The 14,720-nt window shown below is 40.8% G+C and overlaps 1 protein-coding gene across 1 annotated transcript in view; it reads left to right on the forward strand.

Moving 5' to 3' along the window:
- Positions 1-14,615: 14,615 nt before the first annotated feature.
- Positions 14,616-14,720, forward strand: part of MAPRE2 (microtubule associated protein RP/EB family member 2) — a 137,450-nt gene continuing 137,345 nt past the window's right edge. The window contains exon 1 of the mRNA XM_010947189.3: positions 14,616-14,692. The gene's annotated coding sequence lies outside the window, so the exon portion shown is untranslated. The remainder of the gene's footprint in view (positions 14,693-14,720) is intronic.

Raw genomic sequence — 14,720 nt, forward strand, 5'->3', positions numbered from 1 at the left:
TTTATTTTGGCAAAATACACTCAGCGCCACCAAGTATTTGTGGGGATCCCCATCCCACATCTGCAGCCACGGAGAGATGCTGTGAAGAGGAGACTAGCCTCTTTCCGAATGGGAGCGTTGCCTGCCTAAGAGGACTCCACCTGGGATGTATCCAACTAGCAGCCTTCACATTTTCAGGACCGCTCAGGAACCCTTCCCAGGGGGTTCTCATTCGCTGTTCTAACCCTGCACGGCTGATCATTTCTTCCAGCAGCCAGTAGCTTTGCTCAGGGCCTAGTTTTATGGTGGAGTCACTCTCCCCACCTTTGAAGTCAGATGACACCTCTTCTCTACAAAGGTCTGAAGAATCGCCGTTGTTTTGTAACTCAGCAAATTGGCATTTTCTCTCGTCTTGGTCCATAAGCAACCTGCAGGCAGCGACCGTGGAACTTGACTTTGTACTCTCCAGAGTGCCCAGCAGAATGCTTTTCACAAAATCAACGACAAATGACAGTAGAGATTTCAGCAAATTGAAAACCCAGTCTTTGGCATGCGTTAGTGAAAACTGCCCTGTGATTTTTGGAAATCAGAAGAACCGATCTGCTTTTCCAACACACAAAAAATTATCTGTACTGTTACCGCTATTATCCTGTCAGAATACCTAACCACAATTAATTGCACTTCCTTACTGTATCTTCGGAATACGTATGTAATGAGAAAGTGGATCAGACATAAAATTTTGTTTTAAGAGGTTTTATTGACGACTGATATTATGTTCCTCACTTGAGATTTTGGTGTTTACAAAATTTTAGATAATGAAAAGTTTCACTATGGTCATCCCATGAGCACAAGACCAGCCCTGGTTCATGTATTGTCAGTAATAATTTCCTTTAATCTCTAACAGATATAGTCATTAAAAAAAAAAAACTTAATTCAGTAATGCTAAATACCAAAATAAAACTTATTTCCATTTTAGTATCACATAGTACCAGAAAGGTCTCATCCCGCAATGCTAGTTCATTTATTTATTCTAAAGTAGGTGTACTCAGGCCCACCAGAGCTAATTCCTCTCTAAGCAAATCGCTGTTTGTCTATAGACACATGATTCATATTCTTTCCTTCCTCTGGGGATCCAAGAAACATGTTTATTCTCTTCCTTCACAGCTACATCTGGGAGTCTTATTAGCAGAAGTAAAAAATAAATAATTTAGCTTAAATAGCTCAGTTTAGCAAATCTGTCTTCTGCAAATTCACACTTACTATCCAGCACTTTAAAAATGCCTCGTGGTTATTTTCAAAGCTTTGGCGATTTTGGAACTTGTAGTTGTTTTTTTACAAATATTTGAATATTCTTATTTTATATAAATACCTAACCTCAAATTAGAGCAAAATTCTTAAGAAAGGGGCGGCAGTGGTGTAAGGGACGCTATTGAGAGCCCATCAGTATCCCCTTGACCTTACCATTTCTGTGCGTGCAGACAAGGCTTCTAACACCCAGCACCTGGGTTCCTTTCCCTAAGGGCTTTTTCTAGCCACTCTGCAGCAGGTCAGAAATGCCGGGAAATTAGCATCTCTCAGCAGGAGCTCTCCACGAATGTGGAAGGGAGTTAGTAAATAAATATCCTAGATCCCTTACCCTAGAGAGGAGCAGATAACACTGCACTATGTGTTCTACATAAGATCCCAAAGACCCCGCACCCCCCAGTGGGATTATGCGCACTAGCCCACGGTGGTATCTGGCCAGGCAATGTACCTTTTTATTGGCTGCCTTCCCTCCCTGTCTTACTGCCCAGTTCTCCTGCTGAAGTTTGCTTCAATTCCCAGATTAACTTTTGCTCTGCAATCTTCTTCTAAGGGTCTACTTCTGCAAAACTTAAATTAAGATCGTTGGTTGGATAAGAGGTCCTGAGAAGCAGATCCTCAGTCTGGGACTCTGGAACTGAGTGACTCACCAGCCAAAAGACAATGAGGACTCCATTACTGGTGGTATAAGTGGAGTGGGCACAATCCCAGGAGCGCTGTGGCAACCTAGTTGGTAAGACTCTCACCTGGGATGAACTGGAGCACGATATGGATGGAAGAAATTATGCTGGATTATGCAGTGTCTCCAGCATTTGGGAGATTTGAGGGTTTTGATATTTACAAACAATGAAATCGGCTCATTGTTAAATGTAATTGAAGCTCAGAAGGAAGAAAATTACAGTCAGATTCATGTTTCTACCAACTCAGCACCTGTGTTCCTTTGCCTGAGCGCATGCTTGGACACTGCCGCCATTTTGCCTTTGTGGGCAGTAAGCTGACAGTGCTGGGAATTAATGACCTCTAGGAACAGCATTCAGCCTGTGTTCAATGGAAATTGGTATATAAATACCCCAGCTCCCTCATCCCTGGAATAGATGACCCTGGGACACATGTTCTACACTGGCATGGTCCAGATAAACGAAACAAGGCACTGCATTGCCCTGTTTTTTCTAGGCAGTATGGAATAGTAATAGTTGTGTCTGCTTTACATAAATGGGCTTCTCAAAGAAAGTAAGTGAGGTGCTTAAACTTAAAAAAAATGTTGGTTACTGTTCACTGCCATAAATCAGTCAGAAATGGAAGCTAAAAGACCCAAACATTCCATCTGTCTAGTTCAGTGCTGCTCCCACATCAAATGGAAGGAGTGGGCATTGAGAATCCTGCATCTGCCCCACCCCAAATCCAAGCCCAAATCCTGTAGCTGCCAGCCTCACTGGGAATCTCAGTGTGCTGCTTGGAAATCCTGTGACTTAAACCTAGAAATTTTTCTTTCATGCTTTCAGATTTCCAAACCTGATTCTACTTCTTAATTCTCAGCAGAAGAGCCCACTTGCTTCACCAAGAAAATAAAGAGCATCGCTGATTTTTTCCTGCATGTCTTGAAGCCCTAGACAGTACTCTAGAAAGACTATACTTGAGAGAAAAGATGCAGGCGCCATCTTCCAGAAATTCATTGCCTAGTGAAGAGGAGGACGTGGGGAAGAAATAGTTGAAACAAAACGTAGTAACTGTAGCTGAATAAGCTGAGATCGTAATTCACAAGGCGAGCATAATTCACAAGAGCTTTTATAAAAGCAACTGGAAGTAAAAAAAATAGTTACCTGGGGTTTTTCTCTGAATTCATTCTAACTACTTCCTAATTTCTAATTTATGATCATTCCCGTATCTTTAACTTCTGCCCGATCCAGTTTAGAAAATGTAAATATAAGATACATTCCAAATCGTGTTTAAAATTCAAATCAATCTAATAAATTATAATAGTGCTTAAGACCTTCATTCCTAGGACAGTTCATTATTGAATTATTTACAGCACAGTGTGACTTAGCACAAAATAAATAGGGCTTTTTAAAAACTAGTGAATCACGATGGCCTCAGGTCACCAATGACCATTTTTTAGTGACAGGAATATATATGTGAACAGAAAGATGGTCATGAATTGATGACCATAACCTTGAACCGGGGTTCAAAAACTCTAAAATTGTATTCTATCTTTGCTAACGATACAGATCATAACTTCATGCAATAAAACTTCATTTCATCTCAGCCCTTTCTTTCTAGTCCACTGGAAGTCCACCTCTATGACTAAGTACTCCGTGATAGCACACAGGTCTCTTGAATACTAACAGAATCATAATAACCTGCCTAACTCACATAAAGATTATGAGACTCAAATCACATCATAGATCCAAAAATTATTTTAAAAATTTTTAAATACTACATAGAGGAAATGTATATTATTATTATTATTATTATTATTATTATTATTATTATTATTATTATTATTATTATGTGCAAGAGCCTGAAATAGCATAATGAGGGGAGGGGTTGACTTTGAAACCATTTGAAATCAAAATTATTAAAAGATAGAGTCCAAGAAAAAGAAAAATAGACATTGAAAAGTCATCTATTGCTAGGCTATTACCAAAGGGGAAAGGGAGGGGGGAGGAATAAATCAGGAATACGGGTCTAATGGATACAAACTACTATACATAAAACAAATAAGCAACAAGGATGTCTACAGATTCTTTGAAAGGAAAAGATGTGCTCCCATTTCTAATATGGAGAACTAAGTGTTCTATGTCAGTCTCGTTTATATCAGTTTTAAGTTAGTAAGGCAAAGCCAAGTTCTAGGTTTTTTTTATTTCCTCTTGAACCATTCCAAAAATCTAGGGGCATCCAAGTCATCATATATATATATATATAGCCCCATATATATATGAGCCATATCCTTCCAAGGTCCTGAGCATTTATTTACATTCCATAATTCTTAAAAATAACCTTTATCAAAAGCATCATATATCTTTCATCAAGTCTAAATCATTATTGAACACAAGGTACCCCGTTTTTTATACACACTACCAAATAAAGTTCTGTTAAACAACATGCCATGACACATCCCAATGCCAGAGATTTAAAAATGCAAAAAAGAAAAAGTTTGTCTTAGAATCAATAAATATAATCATCGCTTTCTTATTATAAAGGGACCCCATATTTGTTGAAAAGCTGGAAAAGACTGCATATTAGCAGAAAGATGGTTGCAAGAAACAGAAAAGCTAGATTAAGTAAGAGTTTGCGAACTGAAAATTCAGAGGAAGGACAGAGATTTGGATTGGCTTAATTCAGGGACTGAAGGCTATCTCAAGAGCATTTTCTTTCCATCTCTTTTGTTCTGCCTCCCCCAGAGGCAGCCTTCCAGAAACAAGCTTCTTCCATGGTATCATTTCCAGGTGTCCCATCTGCACCCCACGCTACACTGGAGATAAAGCATAGAAGACTAGCACTCCAAGCAAGAACTCTAAAATTCGCCTGGACTGCTAAGATCACCTCAGCCGTCTCACCTCAGCTGAGCTGTGACAGTTGCTGGGGAAATGCAAATGTCCATGAAAAGTGCATGGACCGCCTGGGGAAGGGAGTCATACTCACCCGGAAAATCTGCCTGTTGCTAGAAAAAAAATGGGGGTTGAGGAGAATTGTTTGAAAACTGTGATGGCTAATTTTATGTGTCATCTTGGCTGGACTATGGTGCCCAGTTGCTTGGCCAAATACTAGCCTAGATTTTGCTGTGACGGTATTTTTAAGATGTGATTAAAATTAGGTTAATTTCCATAATGTGGGTGGGCCTCAGAAATGACTGAGATTTTCTAAAGAAGAAGGAATTTTCCCCAAGAATGCAACATCCACGCTTACCTGAGTCTTCAGCCTCCTGGCCTGCCCTATAGATTTCGGACTTGCCAGTCCCCACAATCATCCTACAATTGTGGGAGTCAATTCCTTAAAATCAATCTCTCTCCTTAAAATCAATCTTTCTCTTTCTCTCCCTTCCCCCTCCCTCAACCCCCCAGGAATACCATTTTAAAATATTTTCTCCAACTTTATTTATTTACTTTTCTATGCACAGAAACATATGGAAACATTTCACTCAAATGACATCACACTGAATACACCAGATTCAGATCTTTCCAGTCTTGTTTTTGTCCCTTCGTATGTTCAAGTGATCATTTTTCCATGCCCTTAAATATTTTAACGTGATTTTTTTAGCAGTTAACAGATGATCCGTCACAAAACCAAATGATAATCTGTTTAGCTATTTGACTGTTTTTCTGGGTCTGGGGATGATTTCATTTTATTCTTGAAATGCGCAACCCTCTCTCTTGATGTGCAAAGCCAGAGAGGTGCTGCGTCTGGGTTCTGAGGCGTCCCGAGATTGGGAGCAAAAGTGCTGTACGTAGCAGGAGTCCGCGTATCTGCTGACTCATCAAGTTAGATGCATTAAATATGTACAGTTTTTTGTATGTCAGAGAAAAGTGTTACACTTGGTTGCACTTGGTGCCAGCTAGAGCTTATAATGAATACAGAGTGTGTTCCCAGATCAGCCTTTACCCAGAGTGAGTCTGACCTGGCATCAAAAAAAGTCAATGTTCTGGAGATAACCCCGAAGATCTGCACCCACCCTAAGGGTCTTAGTGGCAGTGACGTGGACCCCTGGTCCCTGAGCCTACGTCAGCAGCACTGTTAAGAGCACACAGTTGTCTTCAAGTAACATAGCAATGTTTGTGACTTGTCCAAAAATGTGTTGAATCTTACAAGATCCTCATAAGAATGAAAAAACAACAACAAAGGAAATAAAAGGAGGGAGGGGAGTTACGAATGGGCCTATAGGGAAACTCAGCAGGAAAATATTCTGGATTCTCTATTTACTCATTTACACTCCTAATTATGAGAGGAGACTACACAGGCACGCGTGAGTGGTGAACAGAAGGTGCGCTCATGGAGAACAAAGAAACACGCGGCGGCGTGGTGGGCCACGTCTGCATCCCTCCGAGGCAGGGCTGGCCCGGGAGTTTCAGGGCCTCATTCCCTGACCACTGCGAGTTTCTCTCTCCATCCATTACCCTCACGGACAGAGGGTCTGATCAAGTCCGCACAGCCAATATACAGCCCCCCGCAGCTGGAATTCTCTGGGACAGCTAAGTGGCATTTTTTTCCAATTACCCTTCTCAGACTTTAGATGGGGGTGGAAAAAAGCATTTTGTGAAATGGTGATAGTAATGGCAGGAATTAATTTGTGGATGTGGTTAAAGGCAATTTTTAAAAGGCCTTGGAATCTAGCATCTAACTACAGAGTTTCTTCAAGAAACTGATTTCTAAGTCTCCTGTTCTATTATTTTATTATTTTATGCATTTCCTTTTTCCATGTTCTAGAGATAACTTTTGCTTATACACACTCAGTTTTGTTTTTAAGACTAAACTTAGCCTTCCTACCTAAGTACTGCTGACTCTCATAAAACATGATTGAGTCTTTAGTCTATCTGTAAGCTGAAGGAAGCTTGAAAAACTTTCTCCCAGATGCTGAAAGATGAACAGTGTTGTGTATATGAAAGCAACAACCTCACAATAGACTTTTATTAAATTGAGTTTTTAAAAAAATGAATGGAGTGGCCAAATTACAGACAAATACAATATGACAAAGAAGATTTAGATTTCTTTCAAGGAATGAAGATAATTCGAGACATATTTATGAGTCTATTCTGGCTCCTTCAATCATTCACAAATTTTTATTTTCAACTATCATGTCACAGACACAGTTCAACACACTGGACATAGAACAGTCAACTGAACACGCAAAAACTCTTGCCCTCATGGGACTTGCATTCTCGTGGAGAGAGATGTGTCCCTGGATTAAAATTAAAATTAAACTCCAATTTAATGAAGGCAACAGTGTGTAAGCGTCTGAGATGTTAAATAATAAAAATGCCACAAAGCTATGATATAAGAAACTTCAGATTTTAAACGAATGCTTATTTGGTACTATTTAATTATAAAACCTTGTGTATGAGATTAAATATAGAATTGTATGAAACCTAAAAGTTAAACTGGTAAATTATCTACAGATTCTTAGTAAGCATAAGGTAAGGAATTGGGGAACAAGACTTGGTATGAACAGCATCCACATAACTTAGCAAGAACATGCTTTGCAGATTGGTCGATAAACAACATAGACAATGTGGAGAGGATGGAGGACATCACACCCGGGTTTTACAACGCTCGTGATGCCTGAAGAAGGGGCATGATACAGCAGAATCGGGAAACATTCACAATTTCTACAGTATCATACCAGAAAAGAAATGGCTGGCTGGAACAACAAGGTTTTAGGAGTGAAAAGACAGAAGGTCGCACAGACCAAGGGGAGATCACGGTGGCGGAGTAGGAGGGCATGGAACTCACCTTCCCCCCCAAAAAATAAAACGGGGTACAAGAGAGAGTGACTATCTTACAATAAATCATAGCTTCGATAGCACTTGAGAAGTCACAAAACAGTTAAAAGAGTAAACATGGAAAATCAGCCAAGGACAATATACTTTGAATGAGGTCAAGCAGAATGCAGAATTCGCCTAAAGAATTCGTCAAATTGTAATTCTAAGATTCTCTGTTTAGTGATGACGTCTTACCATCAAGCAATGATAAGCTGATTCTTAGTCATTTTCATCTCATTATGAATAACTGTAAATGTTAAACTGTTGTGTTAATTTGTTTCTAGATGAAGGAATATTTTTAAGACCAGCAGCTGCAGAAAGGGCTACAGATTGAGAAATTAAAGCTACTATAAAATCTGTATAAGCTCTTCTGAGCTTCGGAATTACATTTAAAGCACCCACTAGTCATCTCCTGGGGATCCCTTGGGCACCTCTGACTTAACATGTCCTAAACTGAACTCTGTATCTTGTTCAATATTCCATTGCTTCATCTCAAGTAACAGTTCCACCAGCCACTCAGACTGAGAATCTCTCTTTTTTTCATCATTTTTCCTCTTCATCACCAGTTTTCCTCTGGGTCACAAAACAGGCTAGCCTTCTGGCTGATATTCCAAATTCTGGTCTCTCATTCTCCATTCCATGCTGTTGCCCAAGTCATCATCCTAAAAACAAACGCAATCATAGGCACTTTGCCCTAATACCGTTTTTGGCTCCCATCTGCCTGCACACTCCTGTGAAGTAAGACATTTCTTATCTCACACATACATATTCATTTGTAAATACTACAGATATACAACTACTGTATTAATATATTGTACACATAAGAAAACAGCATAAAAATTAAAATTTTAAAGGGTGAGATAAAGATGAAATATACATTATTTTAAATTGTTAATGGTAGATAAAATATTTTGTTATCACTAAAATGTTATTTAACGAGAGTAACGTGGTTGAAGATGCTTCATAATTTCCAAAAAGGTCTATTACTCTGTGATAAAACAACTTAAAATCGGGTTCTAAGCGCAGTTTATTTCAACATTGAGTTTGCTGGGTGTCAGAGCTGCGGAATGCATTTTACAAAGAATCCCATATGCAAACAGAGGAAATGTGTCATTGGGTGGGCTTCTGAGATGATAATACTCATTTTTCAGAATTACCCACAAACTTTGCAAGGGCTTTTCTGAAAACTCACTAATGCTTGTATGACTTGCGTTATCTTTAATCTTTTAAAGTCATTTATCCATTCCATGTGGCTTAGACTAGTCAAGCTAGACAATATACATAAGTCCACTTAACCAAGTACACATAAAATGCTAGTAAGTTCCAGTTGCTTTCAGAATTAGAAAGGAGGTTAGGGACAGACCCCCCCCCTTTCCATGTTGTGTTGTGGATACCAACCCTTCCCTCAAAAATTCTTTGCACCTGCTAAGTCCCTCTGTCTGTCTGACATGCAAACTAAGCAAAAGCACCAAGGCCAACCCATCTGTTACTAAGTCCTTTCCTCTATCTTCAGACAGATATGCGTGTTTCATACTTCCCTCCCACACCCTGGTGTAGCATCTCACAGAACCCCAGAGTGTTCTCACCCCACTTTGGAGACCACTGGCCAATGTATTATATCCAGACATCTCAGCTGGACACCCCAGCCCTTTCCTAGTCTACCCCAGCCACGTCTTCATTCCCCACAACTCACCCTTCAGCCGCACTGGACTTCTCACCATCCTCTGATCATAACTCTGATTTATCTCTGACCATATCTTTGCTTTCACTTTTCCCGCTCTAGAATACTCTGCCCATGCACTCCGCCTCACCCTAAATTATCCTCACCTGGTACACTCCTCTTCAGCCTTGAAGACCCAACACATAGGTGTGCCCTTCTCTGATGCTCTCCCTCACTGTCCAGTGTTCTCTTAGCATTTTATCCATACCTTTTTATACCCCTCAAGCTGCACCACACACACTTTCCCTGTGCTGTAAGTCCGTTGAGACCAGAGACCATTTGGATGACCACAGGCACCTAACCCGGTGACTGCCCGGTAAAAGGCGTCACAGAACTGTTTGTTGGATACGTTACAAGTTAGAAAGAAGGAATTGATTTTAAAATTAGAAAAGCCAAAGAAGAGCAAACCTCTTCTGAAGAATCAAAGACCATGAAAAAGAAGATTCGGAGGAGGCATAAGGAATCAATTACCTAATATTCTCACACTGGTTGACCAACTCATGGACAGGATATAGGAGAAATGCAAAGAAAATGCATTGGCAAGGCCGTCTTTAATAACACAAAGCTAGCTTTTAATCCAGCAGAAATTGGCTGAACTGTCTCCCAAGGGATCCCAAGCTGAGATGATGATCCCATCGGTCCCCAGAAATTCATTTGGGCTCCGTGGATCTGCCACAGAAAACTTTAACAGATTGCATCTCTTGGCCTCAGACACTTCATCCTTTAAGGGATAATTAATAATCAACAAATTAATTCATTATATCTGCTGCCATTAAAATGTGCTGTGATAAAAATACTGAATACAGAAACAGCTGATAGTTCTATGGCTGTGCTACACCTCTTCCAATTAGTGTATAGGAATATATCTGCCTAATTTATTTCTTTGTATATGAGGGGTTTTTTTGATAATATTCTATAAACAGACACCTTTATCACACAATGGCTTCGTAGGAGCCGAGGTAACATTTTGCTCTTTTGATCCACATTAAACATAGTCTGTGATGTATACACCAATATATATTATATAACAAGTATGTTTTCTCTCTGCCATTCTATATTATCTTTCAGAGGCAGTAGTTTTTGCTAGCAGTCATCCCTAGAAATTAGGACTTGGATAAGTCATTCAAGCTCTCTCTGTAACTTCTTCTATGAAATAATGATACTTTTTAGCTAATTCACAAATGTTTACTCATAAGAACTCAGACTATGCTTTGAACGTGGCAATGTTTTTTATTCTCACATTTACTCTGTAACTAGACACCAGAGTCATCACAAGACTCTGTGATCCCTGTGAAGCTGTCATCTTCTGCCACCTTTTCCACTCATCTTGATAAATGCTATCATATCTTGGTAATGAACACTTCCATCTCAGTCGTACGTGGTATTAATGATACATTTATAAGTGGTTCACTGTAGCGTATCCCTTGAGGTTATGATTTATACTTAGAGCAGTATTACAGCTTAGCAAGGACTCTGAGCCAAAAATAAATCGGATAAAATGAAAAGCATTTGAGCAAACAGTTTAAAATATTAATTGATAAACTGCCTCTCCTTTTTAATCCCCCGTGTTAGATACTTGTGGAAATGTGTGATTGCAGCTTTTAGAATATTAGTCTTAGGAAGAAGATACTGGTGTTATATAAAAATTTGGGGGGGAACAGTTTAATGAGAGGTAAATGTTTTAAAAGGGCTATCACTGATGGATGTGTACAAAATAACATAAAATTGTTGAGATTAAAGGTGCTATTGTGCCCAAGAACATATTGTAACACCTTGTATCTGTATAGCATTTTAAAGCTTACAGCATTCATCAATGCTTTATCTTTTTTAAGCACATGAAGTGTTGAGAGATATAGGAAGCAAGTTTAGTTGATAGAATCTCTGCTCTTTGGAGAAAGAAGCCCAAAAGCTTATTGAAAACCATGATTATTTTTTTCACACTGATATGACTGATTTTTCAATTCAAGGCTACATTTCAGCATTCCCCTGAAGACAAGAACATTCTTTGTCAAAGGCGTAATTCAGTCAATCATAGGAGAAACATGGGGCAATTTGATCCAGCTGAAAAATTTCATTCTTCATAGATACACATTCATTCCTCAAGTAGAGAGTGATCATCAGAGTCAGCAGAATTAGTAAATGTGTTTGTGTTGATGCAACCTTACTTACTTAATGGTTGGTGTGTTTCCTGGGGGTATAATCAAGATGGAAGCTATGTCCCAGCCCTGGTGTGGCAGACAAGTTTGGATGATCAATGCCTAGAATAGACTGACCTTGGCTAAATCATAAGGTGACCCTGACAGGCAGAGAGACAATTTCCCACTTTTAAGTGTCTATATAATAATATTGTATCATAAAATCAATGTTGATGTTTCTCCAAAGACTCCACTCACAACTGGGGACCTTCCTCAGCCTGGTCATCTGTGCTCACCCTCTGTATAACTAAAATGTCTCAGTTTCATTTTATCCCTCATCCTCCTAACCGGAATGGATCCCTATGGTAGACATCACTCATACTCCCTGAGATTTCTATTACCATTCCTTCTGAGTACCTACCCCCTTAAAGTTAGGTAATCACCATGTCACCTCCTTTGACTGGTGAGGTGGGTGACAGCATTTAAGTTCTCCCACACTCTCTTCTGTTGTGCTCGTGTAGAGGTCACAGGAACGAAGCAGGCTAGAATGATAAGTCACCATGAGGGCTGCCCTGGACACTTTGCTTTGAGCAGGAAATTAATTTTTGTTGCATGAAGTCCCTGAGATTTTGGTGGTGTTTGTTGCAGCAGCATAATCTAGCCTGCCCTGAGGGATGCAGTCTCTCACCAGCTCAACTCGCCCTGATCACCATTTTTGCAGCGGCCCAAAGCTGCATATGTGGCTGTTAGACCAGTGAGTTGTGTTTATACATGAGTTGGCCCCAGTCACTGTTGAAGGAAAGTCTCACGGAAATATCTGGGAGCAGCAAGAAGGTAGGTGGGACAATCAGAATCACATCCCTGCCAGGTCCTTGAATTACCCCTGAGGGCGTCCCAATGCAAATAACCATCTTGATTTATTACTGAGGATGTATCAGTTTTAGGGAAGGGGAGAGGGGTTAAATTTAGGACACACTGAAACTTCTAGGCTAGTGGGGAATTCAGTAGAAATGCCTAGCAAGTAACTGGTAATCCAGAAATGGGTCTTGGAAATGGGTAGAGAATGTGGGCATAAATTCAGAAGTAATCTCCACACACTTGAAAGTTGAACATAAACTACAAATAAAATTTCTAAGGGAAATGACATGAAGTGAGAAAAATAAAAAGCCAAGAAACAAGTCTTCAGAAACAATGATACTTGAGGGGGTGGCAGAGGGAGGAGAAGCAGGGAAGGGAAATATGAGAACTCTGATGACAATACTCATTCATTTTGAGAGCTAAGAATACCAGATCTTCATTAATACATTCATTTAAACTTAAATTTCAAGGTTTTTAATGAGGATAAAAAATGTACTCCTCTGTAACAATCCATTTACTCGCTCGGATATTAAAATAGATTACCCAGCCGACAGGCAACTGGACATTATCTGTAATGAAAAGCAAAATGATTTTTTTTTAATTCAGTGTCCCAGAACTAATTTATCAAGATTTAAAGTTTTGCCGAAGAAACAGAAGAACTTTTAAACATGTATGATTTGTTCTGAATTATAGTCATTCTTTAATTCAACAAACATTCTACCCTTCTGGCCCGTGTTAGGTGCAATGGCCATGCAGTCGTTTTTCTTGGGCGGGCTGCCTCATTCCCTGTGCCCACACACACTGCTCCCCCTACCGGTATGGTGGACTTATTGCCAACTTTGCCCCTGTAAGGATGACCACAGGGGCTAATTAGCTAAAGGCTGTTAAACCCTAGGTATGCATGCCAGGCACTACACTAGGTGCCATAAATGGGTTTTCTCATTTAACCTTCAAGATTGAAGTGGATATTAATATCATCCCTATTTTACCGCTGTGGAGGCTTAAACGTTAAGAAACTTGCCTAAGGTCACAAAGCTATTAAATGGTGCAGTCAAGACTCAATATAGGCTGACCACCAAAGAGGGTGCTTTGAGCCTTGCTACTCGAAGCGTGGTCCTCAAACCAGCAGCAATGATGATATTTGAGATTCTGCAAAAATGCAGAATCTCAGATCCAACAAGCAGACCTTGGCTCAATTCAGAATTTGGTATTAACAAGGCCCCCAGGCGGTCCCTCTGCACATGAAAGTTTGGGAAGCACAGGGCTAAGTCACTCCACTAGGCAGACTTCACTTTGAAGGGCCCCGGGGAGATGGGAACCATCTTTCCCCTGAGGTAAAACTTGAGGGGAACAAACGTGTGTGTGTTTTCCACGGGCAAAAGGAAAGATTCAGACAACAGGTCGCGGTTTCAAACACTGGAGGCCGGCAAGGGTCTGGCCCACTCTCAAGAGCCGCAGATACTGAGCTGGGTCTTGAAGCCAGAACATCTTCTCAATTCATTTCATTAAAACTAGGTGCTCTTCCAAATGGACAAGTGCCCACATCAATAATCTGCAGTTAGCTTCTCCAGCCTGCATTCCATTTTCCAAATAGAATCCAAATAGAATCCAAATATCAACCGCACGGACAAGCAGATTTGAAACCTCAGTAGAACTTGGTATTATTTATTACATTGTTTATATATTGCTCAGCTTAAAACTGACTAGTTTAAAGCATAATGTGCCTAACAAAACAAGTTTTCTCCTCAGTATCAACTGCTCCCCAGGTATGGGAACTTGATGTAAAAAGCGGATGCAAGCTGGTTAGTGTGCCGGCCCCCCGTTAATTCAGGGTGCGGCGTCGCCTCTTCCAGCCCCCTTTGAAGCGGCGCCGGCTGCATCCTTCTCGGGTGCGGCCCAACAGTTCAGCTCCTTTCACCGGATGGCACTTTATTCCTTGTCACCAACTCACCCTAGCTTCCTAGGGCCCTAACCAGCGTGCCACCTTCCAACTTATCCGCGGAGACCTACCCTGGCCTCTCGTCGGCTGCGATCCCCACCTGCACCCCGCACCCCCAGGAAGGGGTGGCGCGGGCAGGGCTCCCTCGGGTGCACCAGCCGAGCTGCGGCGGTGGCAGACGGCGAGTCACGTGTGGCGGTGGGGGCGGAGCGCGGCCGGCCGGGTGGGTGGAGAAAACAAAGCCCCCAGCTGTCAGTCGAGGAAGGAGGCGACAGCGCCGGAGCAGGTGAGTCAAGTGCATTTAAAGCGATACC

The sequence above is a fragment of the Camelus bactrianus genome, chromosome 24 (genome assembly GCF_048773025.1).
Source record: "Camelus bactrianus isolate YW-2024 breed Bactrian camel chromosome 24, ASM4877302v1, whole genome shotgun sequence".
Lineage (NCBI taxonomy): Eukaryota > Metazoa > Chordata > Mammalia > Artiodactyla > Camelidae > Camelus > Camelus bactrianus.